The 20,566-nt window shown below is 38.2% G+C and overlaps 1 protein-coding gene across 15 annotated transcripts in view; it reads left to right on the top strand.

Moving 5' to 3' along the window:
* Esrrg (estrogen related receptor gamma) overlaps positions 1-20,566 on the top strand; it is a 600,595-nt gene that overhangs the window by 43,233 nt on the left and 536,796 nt on the right. For 3 of the 15 annotated variants that reach the window (XM_071600074.1, XM_071600076.1, XM_071600075.1), the window contains exon 2: positions 3,855-3,928. The exons of the other annotated variants lie outside the window; for them this stretch is intronic. The gene's annotated coding sequence lies outside the window, so the exon portion shown is untranslated. The remainder of the gene's footprint in view (positions 1-3,854; positions 3,929-20,566) is intronic. 15 annotated transcript variants of the gene reach the window in all.

The raw sequence follows: 20,566 nt of genomic DNA on the forward strand, positions 1-20,566 counted from the left end.
CTGCACCCCCTTGGTCTTTCAGTCTTTCAGAATCTTAATGAGCAATTCTGTAAGAGTCCGGAAAGGCCTGCAGACACCCCCACCCCCACCCCCTCAGTGTTGTGGAATGATTATGTATGTGTTTATTTATTGTGCTTGCTTGGGTTATGTTGTGAATTGCCACATGGATCTGCTTTTGCTAGGGAAGCACGTTTGCTATGTTTGTGTTGTAGAATCAGAACCAGTGGCCATGGGGGAAGAGGGACACACAGAGAAACCAATTGATTTGGCTAACATAAAACAGAGGGCAGTGTTGAAAAAGGCACCCTCTCATCCAGGCCCCTCAAAAAAAAAAAAATAAAATAAAAATAAAAATATGAAGAAGAACTAGAGAAAGAAAAAAAGAGGAAGAAAGTCTTTCAGCCAGCTTTCAGCCAGCTTATGGGTACAGAGAAGCCCTTAGGTCCACACATGACCACCCACTACTTTCAAAACACTCCTGCTTAATACTTTAAGTCAAGATCTGGAGACCTGCGGATGTGGTGAAGTGTGTTTCAGAGCAGCTGAGTGACTTGGTCTAGTTTATAAACTTGTTTCTCACGCTGCCCAAAGACCAAATAGGGGAGTATGTTTGGAAAATGCCCAAATTCAAAAGCAGCAGGCAAGAGAAAAAGAAGCAGAAAAATGTCTTAGAAGGAGGCAGGGGATGGGACTTGGGAGTGGTTTCAGGATCTCCCCCCCACCCCCTCCTGTCCAGTAGATTTGATATTATCAAAATGAGTTAACCAACCTGAGAAACAGTTCTGTCATTGTGAGAAAGAGAGGGAAATTTGAACAGTTCTCAAATCTGAGCTGAGGAGTGGCTGACGGAAGGTACACAGACATGCTGATGGAGATGAAGTGACACTGATGAGGTTTCTTTTCCTTCATACTTGAAAAGCATCAACTATGTAATGAAACAGGGCTAGCTGATCTTTGAAATAGATATGTCAGTTATGCATGGCTTTGTTATTTTTCTTAAAGCAATTCTCATAACTGTTTAAACTTGCATAGAATTAAATGTGTATATATTGGGAATGGTATCATATTGCACATCAGACTCTCCATTGACTGGGGTGATAAATGTAGATAAAAGATGGTTCTTTTTCTTTAATAAATCAAATAGCATTTAAGTTTTCGTGCATGATACGTCCTAAAATGTGCTGGTCGTCTTTAACAGGAATTGCCTGGGGAGCTGAGGGAGTTTCTGATGGGTGGTGTTTTAACAAAATAGAGCAGATCAATCGATTAGGTTTCCATGTGTGTGCGGCTCAATTTATTCTGTACAATTTTTCCAGAAATTAAAAGGTTACCAAGAGAGTACCATGTTCCCATCTCCAACTGAGCACCACTTATTATTGCAACAGTATTTCAATATTAAGTGATCTTCAAGATATTTCATCTTTCATTTGAGTTCTGAATTTGAATCAGCATGAGAAGGGCAGAGCAGCAAGATAAGGTATAACTCACCACACCGACCTCTGAGGGGCTCCTAGGAAAGTGTTGCTGAGAAAAATATCCAGGCCTGTTCTTGGTAACCTTGTTTACAGGGACATTTCAGTTGAAGCTAGAATTCTAGTGAGAGTCTGCCAGAGGTAATGGACTTATGTTTGGAATTGATCTTAAGTGTCTCTTTTTTTCCTCCTTAGCAGACATGCTATGCACCTTAGCAGAACACTTTAGGCAAAACTTTTCTGACGCCCCGTGACATTTTCTAATGTAGAGAAATCCCTGGATTAGTGTGCCACAGGAAAGGGAGTTATTTATGAGGCTGTCCTTTTGTTTACAGATGTGTTAGTACCAGTATCTTTAGTCTCATATTTTTTTTATTTCTTCTTAATGTCTGATTGATTCTGTTCAATGCAAAGCAAATCATATTTGGGGTGGTTCAAGTATGCCTTACAGATTGACCTATGAAATTGGTTTCAGCTTGACTTTGAACATATTATCACACCAGTGAAGGGTCTTTATGATATGATACAGAAATTTTGTATTTGTTTCAGAATTGTTGGAAAACTGTTGAAATAGAAATATTTTGAGGAAAATGCCAAAAGCCACATTAATGAAGAAAAATACTGTTGAGATACTTTTGAATAATAGATAGGATATGTAATGGTCAACCACAAGATAAAATTTTTACACAGTATTTTTATGGCTTCAAATTGGCTGCATTGTAAACTAAGCTTACTACTCTATTAAGTCATTATACTTTTCAATTATTTAACATTTCTGGCGGAGCTATCTTCTGTGGTCTTTTTCCGTACACATCAGAAATGATATGTATAGTAGTAATTGCTTGTTGTTAGTGTGAGGACTCTACTATGGAGCAAGGTTTAATTTTAACTTCTAGGGACAAACATTATGAAGAATTCACAGAGAAAAATGAGTGTTATAGAAATAACTCTCACCCTATGAAATGTGGATAGCTATGGCATTGAAATTCACCTAATATAATCTGAGTTATGCTCACTAAGAAACCTTGACAGTATCTGCCTTCTAGGTACTGTGCATTTGGAAATAGTATATCTCCATTTAAATGCAGATCTTCAGTTTTCTCCAGGGAGCAGTTGGTGAATCTTTCAATTGAACTACTGGTATGAGAAAACCTACTGAAATTTCTCCATGAACAATAGAAACTGCCGTTTTGAAATAACGATTACCAAGTATCATAATATTGTGATTTTTAAATTCATTGAAAATCTCTTTATAAAGTCAAAATAATGTACTGGGGCCTCTGTGCAAACAAAGAAGTTTTCTCCTGTCATTTTGTTATCAGTTGGTTAAAGCTGTGAAATACTATGGCTCCGAAATTCAGGGTTCAGGTTAGTATTGCCATCCCAGTAGAGTAAGTGGACCTTCAGGTTCAGAGCAAGGAATTATGCGTAAGTTCAGCCAGCTCTCAGCCTCTCAGGCTGGCATGTGGGGCTGGGGGGAAGTGCTGTAGGACAATTTAAGGATCTTTCTCTGAAGCAATTTTCTTTATGTTATTTTGGATCTAACTTATCATGGTACTTTGTACTGGAATGGGTGGTGGTGGTGGCTAAGGAGAACCAGAGCCCAAGTGACCTTCTTTTAAGAAAGTCATAGCTTTTGAAATACGACACCTCCAGGGTTCTGGTCCCTTAGAATAAAGGGAATTGGACAAATCCTTGCAAATCTTTAAATAAAAATTCCTGACAATGTGGCTGTGATAAGATCCCTGTGATAATGCTACAAGTCTTTGTGTCTTTATCACATAGATAGGGAACTTTTCTTTTTCTGGGAGATTAGCTACCACTCATTTATTCAACCCTGATTATTTCCAATTGGGCAAGGCCACCTCCTCCTTGTACAGTACTGGCATAGACCCCTTTTCCTATTTAGACATGCATATAGACATTTATTAGTGCATTTAGAACATTCTAAATAACATCAGTAGTTATAGAAAAGTGTCCCTTATAGTTTTAAATCAGGCCTTTATTTATAGTTCTATGGTGGAGGATGTGTTGTTCATGGTTACCACCAAAGACAGTTGTTTTTGACAAAACTGTGATAAAATGATGGACACTGGCAATTCAAAGATATTTTATTTGCTTATGGATACTTATGGCTGGTTCAGATGTCAGTTTGCTACAATAAATATCCTTGGGATGTGGCTCAGGGGTACTTTGCTTGTCTAGCACATAATGAGGCTCTGGGTTTGATCCCCAATATGAGAACCTCCCCCTCCCCAAAGTCCCTCCAAACTCTGGATAGGACTCTAAAAAAGGATACTAACACATTAATTTACTATCCTTAAACAAATTATTTAACTTGGAAAATCTGCATATCTGACAACATTTTTTACTGTTTTAAAGATCGAAATGCAGACTGCCAACAGGATATGAAGCATAGCAAAACTTGTATTCCTGTTCTGAGAGACACTTACATGGTAAGATAAACAGTGTTTTCAGCTATCTATGTTACCAAAGTGGTTCATTTAAATTTGGTCTCGCTCTAAGATATATTAGATTAATAAGGCTGATTTTATGGCCAGTATAATTTATATTCACAAATACCTATTTTATTAGCACAATTATAGATTGTGAAGCACATTTTCATATATGTTAAATACCAGCAAGAATAACTAACATTTGTGTAGTGAGTTACAGTTTATAACCATATATCATCCATAAGCTGGATTTATTGTACTTTCTCAAGAAGGAAATGTAAGCATTATATGAAAATAGATTCTTTTATTAGAGTTTCTTCCTTTTCTTCCACTTTTCCTTATTTTTTCTTCTTCTTGTCCTGTGTTGCTTCATCTCTCCTCCTTTAAGGGGGAAAATAATCTAATGATATTTCTTTTGGTAGAGTATATATAATTGGTCATCACCTATTTCTATTGAAAAAGGAGATGTAACAAGCAAGCCCACATGATTTTTGGACTACATTTTCTGCTCACTAGTGTTCTTGAGGAAAATGTAAGGTTGCAGAAATCATTTCATGCCCTGTATGTTTTCAAACATAAATCAGGAAAATTGTTAGCGAGTTATAGCTCTTCTTAGAGACTGTAGCTATCATGCTATAGTAAACACAGGCTATATATTTTTCCAAGTTATTATGTGTGGAGAGAAATCTAAAGTTGGCTATTTAGATGAACACTTTAATTCGGTTATTACAAATTCATTTTCTATTTAGTATGAACATTTATTTTCAGAAGGTTGCAGAATTAGGGTATAATACCCGATGATCCTTTGGATCAATTACCATCATAGTTAGAGATTTGTTCTTTATGGCTGATGTATATTCTAGTGAATGTTAGACTTCAGCAGAAGGTCAGTCACAGTGATGGTAAGCAGAGTTAACCATATGACCAGATTGTCCACTTCATCTGAGAACAATAGCAATCCTTGTTTTTTTCATTTCTGATATGAAAGGTTTTGACTAGTCAATCTTCAACTCACTTTACCCCTGTGATCCTTAGTTACGTGATTGATTAATAATGGATCAACCAATTAATCATACTCCTATTTTTTTCTATTCTGTCAACTAATTATTACTTAAGTATGACCTATGCCATGACTACAAATATTAGTGTATACAGCAGTACATGAGCTCAGGTTCAGTGGTTTGAAATGAAAACCTCATGAAATTTAGACAGTCAGGTTTGCATTAAAATGTTTCCTTTCTAGATCAATTATCAGATATTCAAAGCACACCCCCACCCCCGAATAATCTTAAATGCTGATTACTTTCCTGTGTTGGAGTATAAAAGCATATTGTTACTCATTGGAGTGAGATCTTGTATTATCAGTGATGAATAAAATGTAAAGAACAAGTTCTTTTATGCTACAAGTGATAAACATAACATAAAGGCAGTAAAACTGAATGCTAGTTCATCATTTATCTAGACTCGGGAGGGTTGCTGTTAAAGAGAATGCATATAACTGGAAGTTGAAAAGATAGATGAGAAGTATTGCAGAGTAGCCGAAAGGGAATTTTAGAAACTTTCAGGATTTTTAGTGACTGGTTGCAAAGTATATGACTTTTCTTTCCCTTGAAAGAGTGAAACATTAGCACTGCTGCTAAGTTTATCACCTGTGATAAGATTTGCTTTTTGACACCCAAACTCACCGAAAGGCAGGAGGAAGGATGTATGGAGACAGAGAAAATCATTCTCTGAAGCCATTGGCCAACATGTGAGAAAAGAAAAGGTGGAAGGTAGAAAGGTATGTGTATATGTGCATGCTTGTGTGCGCATGTGTGTGCACGTGTATAAAATGGCCTGGTATGTATTTAACTGAGCTGTGGCGTGTGAAGCCAAAGGTAAAAAGAGGAAGCCAATGTGTGGGGGTTCCCCATGAAGGGAGAGGACAGTGTGTCATGTGGAAAAGCTTTGGAATTAGGTTTTGAGCTCTTGTCTCAAGTTTACTGTATGGTTTTGAGAAATTATTTAATTCTCTGAATTGTCAAAATGTGAATGATCAAAACATCCATCTGCTTCTCAAGATGATTATGAGGGTCAAGTGAGAATCTGTATTTAGTTTCAGGTGGTGAGGAAGAGTCATTAGGCCAACCAGTTCTCTTTAAGTGCTCAGGTCTGACCAATTTCAAGGGTTATTTCTTTAGTCCTGGAGTGGTATTTGGTTGGCACATTTCTTGCCCACCCAGGAACAACCTCTGAGGTAGGTTCTTTACATAGTATTCTATTTAGGGAGGAAGCAGGAAATAGTATGCAGCTGGGCAGTTGAATGTGGAAGATGTTCCCAAGCATGATAATTCTAATGTATGCAATGCCAGTACTTGAGCATATTTACTTTCCTTTACAGATGGCCAAGCTTGTCTAAATAAACAAGTGAATGACTTTGGAAACAAAACAATGTATTTGGTAATTGTTTTCTTTGTCTTAAACATTGCCTATCATTTGCACTGTGGTCATGACATTGATAGTAATCTAAATTTCTAGCATTTTTGTGAAGGCTAAAGAAATCATTGTTTGGCAGTAAATACTTATAAATAATGATATAAATCACATTTAAAATAAGGTTTCCAAGGTGTAACATTAGCAATGAATGTAATACATCAGTTGAACTCCAAGTTTTAGGTACCATACAGATTTTTCTAAGGGGTATTTTTATGTATGACTTGCTGATAACCGTCTAACTAATTTTTCCATTAGAAATGGACTGTATGTCAAAACAAAGAATAAAGTAGTAGGTCAAAAGTCATTCAAGAAATTTGAGTTATCTGTACAGACAATATATCTTAAAATGCAGATTTTAAAAAAATCACCTTGAATTGTTTCTGAAATTGGTATGTGTTCTGCTCTGATTCACAAGATAATGATCAACAGAACTCTCCACTTTGTGATCTGTAGAACTTAGAAACTGGGTGAACCTAGAAATCAAGATGTCATAGTATTAAGTTTGAATATAAAGGTCAATATTTAATCACTCTTACCCCAAATTATTAGGTCCTGGTTACAAAATACATGCTAAACAAATGAAGAAAACAAAATTCAGGGAGTTTAATTATGAATCAGTGTTAAACACTTTGAGATGCATATGACTATTTGGAGGTCATTGAGAACATTGTATGAGAACTGGAAGGCCACAAATAACCTCCAAACCATTGTATATTAAGGCTCTGGCTTCTTATGAGATTGAGCATAGGTAGTAAAATTGACTCGGCTTGAGTTTCTTTTCAATGTAGCAAAATTTATTAAACATTTAATATGTTTAATATCATCCTAGGTGCTAGTGAATTAAAAGTAATTTCAAGATGTAGTGTGTCTAAGAGACTCATTCTACCTTTAGGGAAGTACAATATGCCCACATAAAACTGTTAAGGGGATATATCTTAGTGGTAAGCGTTTGCCTAGCAAGTGAAGGCTCTGGGTTCTGTCTTCAGCACTGGAAAAACAAAGAAATGAAAACCAGTACTGTAAAGAATTGTGCAAAATATGAATGCTACATGACCAATTTGTATAGTTACTTTAGACAGTACTTGGAAGAGTCCAAGAGCTTGGATTGACATGCACGCTGTGATTTACTAGCTGGGTAACCTTTACCTCTTTAAGATGTGGTTTTCCTATTTGTAAGTTGGGCATAGCTTCATTTATCTCATAAAATTTTTGGCAGAATCAGATGAGACAGCATTTTGTTTTGTAGTGTTAGGGATTGAACCCAGGAACTTGCCTATAATAGCTAAATTTTTTACTAATGAGCTATATCCCCTATCCCAAGATATTTGATGTTTTTTTTCTTTTGCATGTGATAGAGACAACATAGGTCTTCCCTCCTGCCCTCCCATAATCTAACACTTATGGACCTATACTTGAAGTAATGTACTGTTTCTCAATTGACTCTGTGCCCCCACTGTCTGGCACTGTGCCTGGTTCTGCCAGGAGACTCAGTAAATGTTTTTGAATGAATGCATGCCAGGCTCTGTCGCTCAACATGTGCATCCTTTACGCCTTAACAGAAAAAGCTTATAGGGTAGATAACTTGTGACTACCTCAAAGATGAGGAAATAGAAAGTTTGGAAATTGTAAGCCACTCCTGTCCTTGTGCAGGTGGAGGAAAGGAAGTTAAATCTGGCACAGAACCCAGACTCTATTCATTACGCAGTATGGGTTCTTAAATGTAAGGAAACCCTCATCGTTCCTCTATCAATGCAAAGTGAAGGCCTCGGATGGTTCACCAGTTGCCCAGGCAGCTCCTAGACCCCTTTCAGAGGAGGAGGAAAGCAGTGCTCTGAGCTTCCTGACACATTTCACTTGGCTTTTGTTAAACTGCCAGTTGTGCTTTTTGCCCTTTGAAGTAAAATGCACAATGGTGAGAAAATGCCAGGTTATGTACTGCAACCTGGACTTGTCCTCGGGGCAGGAGAGAGAGATGGGGAAGGGCAGAGGAGAACTGGAGGGTAATGAAGTGGTCAACCAACGACTTGAATACTTGGATTAAGTTTGTTCTGTGCCTTAGCTGACCCCATCTATCTCTATTTCTCTTTCTTTTATGCTCCTTTAACTTTCCCTTCTAGAGATGGTGAGGTGTTGAATTTTCCTTGTCTTCCATATTAAGGGTGATGATAAAGCTAATTCTACAGCTGATCAGCACATTCCATGTTTTCCACAACTTGGTCTGCTCTTGATAATCCCTAGTCTCATTATAATAGTGAGTTTTACTGGAGTGAAGTTTTGTAATCGCCCTAATTTATAATGAGCAGTAACAAAATGGCCCCAATAACACAGCCTCTGATTTGGGAGACGTAGTGCAGAATTTGGCACATATTACCCAATCCTACATTATTTTTTTTCCCCTCTGGATTTATTTCTGAGGAACCCAGAGGAACCTTAAACACAAAGGTTTATATGAGAAGCAGAAGGACATACATTTTGAGCATTTGAATTTATTTTTAAAGTTCTGTTAAAATAATAGTGCATGGTAGGTCAGGACAGCAGACAGAAAGTACATTTCAGACAAGTCCTGGGAATACCTTACTCCATTGTTTCCAGCCGGTAACTGTATGGTTTCCCAGGTACTGCGCTAACATACCCAGGGTGAAAGCTGGCGGGGAGGCACCTTCCACTCTCCTCGCGACCTGTGGTAAGTCTGCTGGGTTGAATTGTGTGAAGTTGTCAAAGGTTGCTCTGCTCTCCAGCACTTGGCACAGGCTCCACTGAAATGTGATGCCATTGGTTTTCAGTAAAGGTTCCTTTCTGCAGGGCTGCAAACACAGATCAGCTGCTACTGTGTATACACAACCAGGGAGCAAATCAACCAGCACATCTAAAGCAGCCTTTTTAACCCTGAGACTTTCCAAGATCTCCTCTTCATGCAGGAAGTTTCCTTCTCTGTTGTCAGATTTAGCACTGTGCTCCTGTCATCAGATCCGAGCTAGGCTCCCTGCTGCACAGTAGAGAGGCTTCCTTAAGACATTTGTCCTTGAAACTGCACCAAACTCTTGGAAGAACCCAGAACGTGTAAGTATGTATGATTTAGGCAGCACTAGTACAGGGCAAAGCTGCAGTCAACCATTATACCATATCCGATTAGCAGTGCAGAAGGGGTTTTTCCAACGTTCTGTTACATTCATTTTCAATTCGTTCTGAGGAAACAAATCAATTCTAGCTTCTGATACAGTGACTTTGCAGTAGATGGGGTTGTAATATGTTAGCTTTAACTATTTGCTGTTCTCATTTAGCATTTAGATGTGACTTGTGGGACAATTACTGTGGGCATTAAACTATAAAACTTCTAAATTTTTATTAGGAATTATAATTGTTGGTCATGTCCGTCTTGAGAAACAAGTTAGCTTTGGGGAATGTTTAAAGAATTAACTACATAAATTCATGGACAATAGAGTGAATTTGTACTGTTTCTTGCTCTCAATAAAACATATTAGTTTGCAGTTTTAATTTACTCATAAAGAGCATTCCACTGAGGTTTTGTCTTAATTGAATTCTACTCAATGCTGTCGGTTTGGTGTTTTACTGTCTTGTGTGTGTCTGTTTAAGTTACTTTGCTGGGATTGCAGTCTGGTTAAACCTGTATTTAGGCACTATTTAGATTCCAAGAACATTCAGGTGAAATAAAGGCTCAAGGAATTTGGGGAGGTGGTGGATTTGTTTTCGAGGGTGGTCGTATTGCCCTGGAAAGCATTTTAGATGCACAACGTGAATGGCTGTCAGATGGAGACCACAGACCGAACACTCTGAGGCTCTAAGTCAAATCTCAGCTTGTCCACTTTTGTAACTCCAAACAATCAAAGTCTGTGGCCCCTTTCTATCAATTTTTAATATGCAACAATACTTAGGTTTATAAGATTAATTTCTCTCAGATTAGTCTGATTGATAGCTGGATTGTGGTTTCTTAAGAGCTCGCTCCCTGAAACCCACAGCAGAGCTGCATTCCATTTAACTAGTGAATGTAAAAACGGGTAACCATGGATTCAGCCTCCACTAACTGCCAGAGCAGTGACTTGTTGTAAACAATACAAATGAGCCAGGAGAGCAGAGGCAACCAGACATGAAATGATTTTAATAGAAATTACGGTAAAAGGTCATGTGATTTGGTATCCGCTTCTGTTCAGTTTTAAAGGGGAAGTCTTTCTTTTCTGCCCCCCTCCTTCCCTCCTACTTATTCCCAACCAACCCAAATAGGTATCTCCTTAAACTTGGCAGGTCCCAGTCTGTGCTTCCATGGAGAAGGGTGGCCCATGTAATTCTGGGCAAAATGTGGTGACTTGTGGATTTTCACTGGTAAGTACCTTTATTTTAGACATAGCAAGGAAGTCTGTGTATTTCAGGGCTTCCTTTATGGAAAGTCATGCTAATTACGTCACAGAAGTTCTCAGGCCTAGGTGTGAGAGGGTCATAGGTCATTTTGTTCCTTCTCTTTTAAATGGTATGGCTGTCTTTCTTCTGCCTTCCTGAGTCTTTGGATTAATTTGTAACCTTGGTCTTTCTGAAAACTGTTATTTGCTTTAGAAACAACTTCTGCAACATGGTAATAAGCACATGTAGAAGCTATGAGAAGGACAGTGCTTAATCTTAGGATTTTCACCCACCCAGACCATTTCTGAGTTCTACAAGGACCAGGACTTAAAATAATGTTTGCATTTCTCTGGTGGAGATAGTTCTATATATGAAAATGATTGTATTCATACCTATGTCGTCAACCAAGAAAAATGAACAAACTGAATCTGTTAGGTGCCACAAAACCTCATGGTTTGTTGTACTGTCATTATCCATTTTTAATCAGAGGAAATGCAAGAAGAAAGTCTAGTAGTCAAAGTTGGGGGAGGGTTGAGAGAACTTAGAAGCAAGCTTTGTCTTTGTCTAGATTTGGTGGGAGGGTGTACCTATTTGGTATACAGTGAGAAATGAGGATGCTTAGAGTCATGGCCTCACACAAACTGGCATTTTAAGCAAAGGACTCTGTCTAGACATGTTGTGTCCTAAGGTAAAACAGACTTGAACTGGTGTTTTGGGTTACATTTCCTTTCACTTGCAAACAACGTATGTAATTGGAACAAAACCCCAAAATGATGTATTTATATTTTACCTACCTTGGTACATAGAGTCTTCTGAATGAATACCTAATTGTACGCATACAGATTTCACAGTGAGTGATAGAATTTGGGGTGTGTATTTTCCTATTTCTTCACTAGGATAGAATCAATCAACACATGAAAAAATCTAAGGGCTATAATTTAACAACTCAATAATAGGAGCATCAACCCCCTCCAAACACTCAAAATTTTGTCTAGCAAATTCTTTGTTAAGTGTCAAGTGTTAACAGTACTTATGTTTGTAAGTTTTTTTTTTTTTTTTTTTTTAAATCTTTCTGGGGTTGGTCATGTGGCTTAGTTGTATAGTTATAGTGCTTGCTTAGCATTGTGAGGCCCTTAGGTTTGATCCCTAGTGTGCATGTGTGTGCGCGCGTGCACACACACACACTTTTGAGATGCTGGAGAACTTTTATACATGCTTAGACTGAAACATTCTTCAGAGTGTCATGGTTGACGGTGTAGTCTCATGTCTTGTTTGCTATTCTAATACCAGCTATGCCTCTCAAAAAGAGATGAAACTTGTGTAATTAATGCTGGGAGGGGAAAAAAATTTCAAACAGATGTGGGAACACCAAGCCCAAGTAAGGTTCTGAGTAAATTATAGTAAAACTACAGTTCTTTTCTTTGTCTTCATTCTCCAAGCATAAGAGCAGGACTGAAAGTATCAACTCCAGGGAGATTAGGAGCACAATCTTTCATGATTCTGACTTGCTCTGGAGTCTTTGCTCTTGACCTAACTTAGGTCATAGTAGGCATAGTAATGCCCTCTCTCTGACCTTGCACATCCTCATCTATAGATTGAGAATAATTATGTGTGTCAGTGGGTAGTCGATGATGTACTATGTAGAAAGTATTTAGCACCATGTCTTGCATAGTAAGTACTTAGTTTCACCCCCTCCTTAGCCACTCTAAGTTTGGTCCTTTCCTAGTGACATTTGTACACTGCAGTAATGTGTCATTGCTTTGGAGATGATGATTCAGTTTAAAGCATATCATGGTGCCTTATATAACATTTTATTAAAATTCAAAAGTAATATATTCATTTTCCTGTAAATTACTTCTGTAAACTAAGGTTTTTTTAAAAAAAAATTATGATTTTTGATATTGTGACTATTGAGACTATATGCATTTTATGTTTGATCTTTATAGTTGTGGGTAGAAGGATACTTAAAGGTGTAAGATATTCAAATTACACCAATCCTAAAAGCTTAAGACCGAGTGGTCTCAAAGATGATCATATGTAATAAAGAGCTGTAATAACAGGTTAGTAAGCATGAGGTTATATGCTACCAAAAAAAATATATCTCTTGGGAATATTGCATATAAGTTCACTTCGTCTTTTGCCCTTTGCCCTTGACCTAAGGTCAAAGGTCTCATTTTCTCAATCCTCCCTCCCTAGTCCATCCCTTCCATTTTGTCTTCCCTTCCCTTCCTCCCTCTTCTTCTCTTTCTGCTCCATGTCTCTCAGCTGCATTGCATTTTCTTTTTCTCTCTGAATCAGAGGGCTCAGGGAAGGGAAAAGAGGGACAGGAGACCCACAGTCTTTTGATGCCAGCTCTGGTTTTATAAATGGAAACTTTAAGAGGAGTCAGAAAAATCCGTTTTTCTTTCTCCTGCTATTGAACTGAGAGCCACATCTGAAGTGACCTGCAGACCCCAGGGAAGCCTTGCTCAGTAACTATTTGTTGATTCATTGATTAAACGGCATGGAGAGAAGGGGCATCAAGCACGGAGATTCCCTTAGTAGTGAAGGCTTTGAAACCCCGAGCTGCAGTGTGCAGTAGGATGGCTTCTCTGTGACCTTCCAACAACTAATCTCCTTTAAGAACTGAATCAAAGCAGTTAAGGGATTTTTGTCAGATGGATTTTGTCTACAGTTGGGTTTTTGGCAGTTGCATGTAGAAGGCAATACATTCTTCACAAAGATATGCATTTATTTTTTTTCTCTCTCTCTTTCTTTCTCTCTCTCTCTCTCTCTTTTTTTTTTTTTTCCAGAAAGGAATGAGGACAAGGTGCCAACAGAGATCTCTAGAGAGGGACTCTTGTTTATCCATGGTTTTGTGCAGGCAGGGACAGCTGCAAGGTAGATGCCTTTCTCACACTTCCAGCCAACCCCCTCCTTAGCCACCCTTGTCCGATGGTCCTGCCAACAAGTGTAGCAGTCCAGTAGGTGTACTCTAGAAACTGCTGTTCCCAGGATGGAGAAAAAGTCTGTGATCAGAAGCAATATCACGAATGGAGATGGGTCTCCAGAATCTATATTTATGCAAATCATGGCATGTAGGTTAGAGTTGGAAACATTTCATTTTAATAGATAAGTTGTCCGAAGTCATACAACCTATGACTTGTAAAGCTGAGGCTCCAATTTGGAACTTCTGATTTTTAAGCTGGCACTTTTTGGAAAGCTCCTGTCTTCTAGGGCAATAGACTATGAATGAAAGAGCTTATATCATGGGAGTTTAGGAAATGGTGAGACTATTCTAAAAGGATTGCTGGAAACACTTAGGTAAATCTGGTTCAAATCCTGAAGCTATAATTTAGAAATTCTGAAGTCCTTAGGAAAGATACTTAACCATTCTGGACTGCGTTTTTTTTTTTTTTTTTTTTTTTTTTTTTGTAAAACTGAGATTAAGGTTTCTAATATCTACATTTGAGGTTTGTTACATGGATTAAATAAAATTACACATATACAGTGCCTAGTCCAATGCTTGACCCAAGATAGTAAATACTGTTGTCAATCCTTTTCCCTTCTTGGGACTAGTGGTGGAGTCATGCATGAAAGAATGACAAGATAAAGGTTTTGCGTATGCATCTGAAATGGTGTAGCTCAATGGTTTTCAATATTTTCTTCTGGTTTAGCACATACAGAAGATGTTTATAGAGAATCATCCTACACCTGGCACAGAATGAGTAGACACATAATAAAACCATCTTTGCCCCTTCTTCAGATATTAACACTGGAGATTTTTCAAAGCCCTGTTGTGCTTTTGCAACTATAGGCATAAATTAATCTATATGCAGGAGACTAGATGTTTGATATTGTTTAATCTTTTTACTTTAAAAACAGTTTTTACTTTCCTTATCTAATGAAATTTTTTTTTTTTTTAAAAGCAAATAGCAGGCAGGGGTTGTAGCTTAGTGAGACACTGAGTTTGATTCTTAGCACCACATAAAAATATAAATAAATTAAAATATATTGTGTCCATCTACAGTAAAAAAACAAAAAACAAAAAACAAAAAAAAAAACTAAATAGCTCACCAAGTTACATTTTCATCCCAGTTTTACAAATTAAAAAATGAGTTATGTAGTTTCCCTAAATTATTTCCCTGAGAAACATGGCGACATGTGGCAGATAAAAGTGGTTTTCTGGATTTTGACACCCCCAGAGATGGCTTCTTCTCTTTACTGTGGTGACCTTTTCTAATTGGTGTGATTGCTACCTAATCAACTTCAACTGAGGGACAGACATATGGATGAAAAAGAATGACACCTGTGAGTGTCAATAGTGAGGCCTGCTGGCCCAGGCTTTCTATTGCCTTCAAGTCTACAGTGCCATCATTTGGTCTTTAAGGATTATGTAAGGGCTGTGGTTTGCACCATTTCTGATTTTCATAGAATCCAGGCTGGGTGAGGGGAGAATATAATACCTTCTTGTGCTTCACCCTCCTGGGGTCCACCAGATGCTATGGCTCCTTCCCCAGACAGTTGCCTGCTGTTCCCATGATGTGGCCGACTGGCACTGGGTTGTGGAGCAGATGGAGTTCCCTTCTAAGAGGTACTTCCTGCTCTGCTTGTTTTGAAGATGTGGGTTTGGTAAGTACAGGGGACCAGGGAAAGAGAGGAGATACTAAACCCTTGTATGAGAAATGAGATGCAATGCAAGGCAGAGGGGAAAGAGGTCTGGAAAGTTCTCATGATTTCCAAGGTTAATGTCAAGGTCAGACTGCCTTCGTAAGTCAGTTTAAACATTGTACCTGAAATTAGACCAGTAGTCACTTTTTCTTGGAGAAAGAACTGGAAAACTCCCAGTTACCATATTTTTAGGGTTTACATATTGGAGGTGATGAGGAGGGATTATAAAAAGGAAAAAATCATGGATTTTCACCTTTTCCTTTAGAAGGTCATGGAATCATAATACCAGATTTGAGTAAAGCTGCCTGAGCATAACTGTATTTTGTTGCTGAAACAATTGTTTTCTTATTGCTTTCACTGAACTAACATGCAAAATGAACTCCCTTCTGTTTCTCTAAATGTGTGTCTTCTAATAACACATGATATTTGTGTTGTGAAAGTTTACGAAGACATAAATTATCATTTTTCTTTTACAGTTGAGTTAACTTAGCAAGATTAAGTGGCTTGTTCAGAGTGAGACAGCTTGTTGAAAAAAAAAACAACAGAATACTAGAAATTAGATCTTCTGTCATTTAGTTCCACCTCTTAGAAATCCTAGTTTTGAAAAAAAGTTGATGCAGATAGGATTGAAGATTGAGTGTGAAGAAAGTTGGGAAGGTAGAAGACAGTCTCAGTAGGTTAGAAGAAAGAACTGGTAAGGCCATTTTTTCGGTGTGTGTTGATATGGTATCCATGGCAACAAGATGACACAGAAGTTCTGACTTCCTCCTTAATTGAAAAATGATGACTAAAGGGGCAGGGAATGGAGCAGTGTCCCATGAAGGCTTACATAGGAGTCCAGTTACCTCTCCCCACTTAGGTCTCAGGCTTTCCCTTCATTACAAGTTAGCACAATTGAGTAGAAGATGGAGTTGAGGGAGCTCTAAGCAAAAGAGAAATGACCTTGTACTTGCAAGTCTGAGTCCTGTGTTTTTCTGTAGTCCCTCCCACTTTCCCATGTAATAGGAGAGTAATCCCTGTCAGTAACATCATCTTAGAAAGACGGGGACAACTTAATGAGATCCAGTGTGTGTGTAGAAGGTGTGAGATTCTTTCATCAAAGCAACTAATACCCTTAAGGAAAAAAATGCATTGGACTAATGCTTAGCTAAAATATGGATGCTTTTTTTTCCTTCCTTTTGGAATGAAACCTTTTTAGTCATGTGGATGTCATAAGGTGAAATGAATGTGCATTCTCTTTGATACACTTTATTTTATTAATATCAGGTAAATAAGATCCTAATACAGTTCTGTGTATTAAGGTGAATTTCTTGACCTGGCTTAATTCTAAGACTATGATAAAGAAATTCCCTTTTTTGATAATGGCTCTGAAATCTTCAAGTTGATCTGGCATAGTCAGCATTTGACTATAGATTCCCGGTAGAAAGTCCATTCTAGCTATCGTTAATGCCTCAAAAGTACAGTATGTTACTGGCAGACAGAACAAACTGATGTCAGAGATGTCAACTTTTTACCCTCAAACCATCATTAACCAGGAGGAGATGCCACCTAATATTTCAGTATTATTTTTAGAATGTCAAACTATTATCATGTATACAACAAATATATTCAGTTAAAGGATACATGCTTTAAGCAAAGTGGATCTTTCTTTGGTCTACTTCAATGTTGTTTGTACGCTAGAGGTTTGCTCTGTATTTCCCTCCATTGGATTATTTAATAATCAATTTAATTTTAGTAAAGTTTCACTTTAATACTCCTAGAAATTAGAAAGAAAATATTGCCTACATTCATTTGCTATGTTCCACAGACACAGTACACAGCAAAGGTAAAAGATAAAGGATCAATTCTTATGGATCTCATAGTTCCAAGCTTTTAAGGCTGTATTATAGAAACTTTGTAATTATTGTGGGTAATCTTGCAGAAAATTAAATGTTGAGTTTGCATATATGAAGAAGTTTGGACTGTTTTGCTCACCATAGCTTGTTAGTACTGAACACCTCACTGTCCCTGTCAGGCTTTGGGTTTCGCTTTACTGCTAGTAAAATGCTATTTGTAGCATAAATGAAATCCTCAGTGGGGGTGTATCATCTTATGCTTGAGATGTAGTTTAGAGAACTTATGTCTATAGTTTACTTGCTTGTTTCAAAATGATTCTAGACGAGTAGTTCTCAGCTAGGGGTAATTTTTGCCCTCTAAGGCACATTTGGCAATATCTTGACATATTTTGGATTATTATGCCTAGCAAGAGGGATTGTTGGCATGTAGTGAGTGGGGCTCAGGGTTGTTGCTAAATCATACTGTTCACAGGGTGCACACCCTTCCACACATACAAGGAATTGTCTAGTCTGAAATATACAGGGTCAAAACTGAAAAGTCCCACTCTAGACACTTGCAAAATCTAAATGGTAAGACATAAAATAGGTAATTGTTAGCTTCAGATTTTTAGAATGGATGGTTTTGTGGAAAGAATTTTCCTTGAGACAGAGAATAGAGGTGAAAACTACATGTTACCTAGCCACATTTTCATTAAAAAAATTTTAAATTGTATTAGTGTATTGTGGCTAACTGGGTCTTGTAACAACTACCATCACTACTGTATCAAAAGACATGACTTAGAGCTCACTAAATGTACTGGGCACCATTCAGTGTTTCTGATCATTTATCAATTCAGTTAATCCTGAAAGCAACTTCACTGCAGAGGTGCAATGACTGTGTTCTTCAATCCTGGAGCCTCCTGTAGGAATATAGAGATCTGGTAGGAAGAGTAAGGAATAGGGCAGGGAGAACAGAATACTTGGAAATAGGGGGGCATATTTTTCTAAGTGACCCTGGATGCTAAAGCTTTTATTCCATGGTGCTAGCACTAAAAAAGTGCTTCTCTGGTAAACTAGATACCCTCATAAAGCAGGTTTATATTTGCTTCTAGAAAGAGAAAGAAAGGTTAAAAAGAAAAAAGATGATGTGACTTTCTGCTTGCCAGTTCTGCACCTGGTCCTGTGCCTGTCTGTCTCTTCCTTTGCAGTGACCATTCTTGACTGAAGTGGCCTTTGGGTTGTGTATAAATGACAAAGTGCTCATTGCACCCCAGCCTAATCATAAAGTGGCTATTCCTGTTTGTGGTTGTCATCTTCTAATCAACTGTCCTCTGAGTCTTACTCCAAGAGTGCAGAAGGGAGATGAGGATCTCCCTTTACTTACTTACTTAGTGGTGCTGGGAATTAAACCAGGCCTCCTGCAAGGCTGGCCAGCATTTACCACTGAGCTACATCCCTAGGGAGGGTCTTCCTTTAAAAATGTCATCATCAGGGTGGGTTCAACCCACCTAAATCTCATGTTTGAGGGAAAAAAAAAATCGGTAAAATTTCTCTAAGCATGCCTCATGGGAGATTCTCTAAGAATGCATTTAACAATGGAATTTTCTCTGGAAATGCCACATCAGAAGTCATATTCCCAGTGGGCATTTCTGTGGGAATTGGGAAGCTAGCTCTGTTTGCTGCTTTCACACCTCCTGAGGGTTTTGGGTCTGGGAATTTGGTTTGTCATAGCTAGACATTTTACCTTTGCCCAACTGTTCTTTTGTATTAAACCTAAGTTGCCATCAAAAACCGGAAAGGAAAACATCACAAATCACTAGAAATATATCAGCATTCTGAGCAGCAGAATTTATGGGGCACTAATGGATATCCTTGGCTATTTATCTTTCTGGTGGCTATTGAAACACCTCTGCCTTTTTCTTAATGTAAAAGGGCTTCCTGTCTAGGAGCTGTAGAGTCCCCATGCCCTGTGCTGCAGTGTGAGGGGGGCATGGCATTCCAGTGCTTGTTTTCTTTGCTGGGATGGTGGGGGAGAGTTAATTTCTTGCTTTTTTTTTTTTTTTTTTTTTTTTTGGTTTCTTTCTTTATTAAAAACCCAAAGTAAAAAGCAGATATATTCAGGTATGGGGTATCTAGACTGAGTCTGGCATGACTGGAATGGGGCAGAGAGTGGCTCAGTCCACATGTGCCCCATTTCATCTGATTAAAGAATAGTTATCATTTATTTATTCATAGCAGGCTTTTCTGTGTCTAATGAGTGATCTCTGTGTGCAATTTGTATAGTCTATTTTATTCATCAAGTTCAAATAAACTTTATAAGGAATACCCATGCTTTGGGGAGGACTTCTAATATTTTGTACATATTAGTTTGGCCCTTTCTCAATCTCCTGGCTTCATTCACTCTTGTCTGCTGTGGAAGACCTGGAACACAGGAGAATTACACCTATCCAGGAGGGACTGCAGCTTCTCTGCAACTTCTCACCATGCAGGTCTGAGGTTCCATTTGGGAGAGAGGGAGATATCTGGGTTCTAGGCCTAGCCATGCTACTTCTTTTTTATAATTTTTAAATGTGTTCATTTTATTTTTATGTGGTGCTGAGGATCGAACATAGCACCTTGCACGTGCTAGGCAAGTACTCCACCATTGAGCCACAACCCCAGCTACTTCCTAGCTTGTGACCTTGAATTAAATTATTTGACATTGCTCAGACTCGATTTGCACAGCTGTAAAATGCATCAAATTATCTACCTAGAATAAGGTATATTGTGAAGATTAAATGATATAAAATATAAGAAGCACAGAGAGGATTTAGTGGTTGTTCTGGGGTCCTATGTACTTACTGCTAGAGTCCCGAGAAACCTGACTTCACCCTTTTCCCTTCTAAAGCAAGGGTTCTGGTAACAACAAATTTGCATTGCCTCTACCCTCGTTCAAGTACAGATTCCAGGCCTGCTCGCCAATGCTTCGAATATGCCTCTGTGGGGTGGGATCTGCTCCCTTGTATTTTTAGAAATGCCTCCAGTAACTCGTATTGTTCAGCTGGTCATTGAGACCAAACAACAATCTCCTTTCCCTATGATGTTCTTGATCTCCTGAGCTGTAGACTGGAATCTAGAAAATTTTAGCTCCTCTACTTGAAGAATCTTCTTACCCGGGTGGAGTCAGTCTATGAGCCTGTTAACTCACTATCCCCACTTTATAAGCAGTGCTTTTTATGGTAGGCCCCATGTGGTTGTGTAACCTAAATGATGTGATAATGAGGAGGGTCTAAAGGTCACAGGATTGTTAACATGTGTGAGGAGATTGTAGGCTTAGCCTATCAGGTGAGGGAGAGGTTAGTGCACC

Source organism: Marmota flaviventris, chromosome 12, assembly GCF_047511675.1.
Source record: "Marmota flaviventris isolate mMarFla1 chromosome 12, mMarFla1.hap1, whole genome shotgun sequence".
Taxonomy (NCBI): domain Eukaryota; kingdom Metazoa; phylum Chordata; class Mammalia; order Rodentia; family Sciuridae; genus Marmota; species Marmota flaviventris.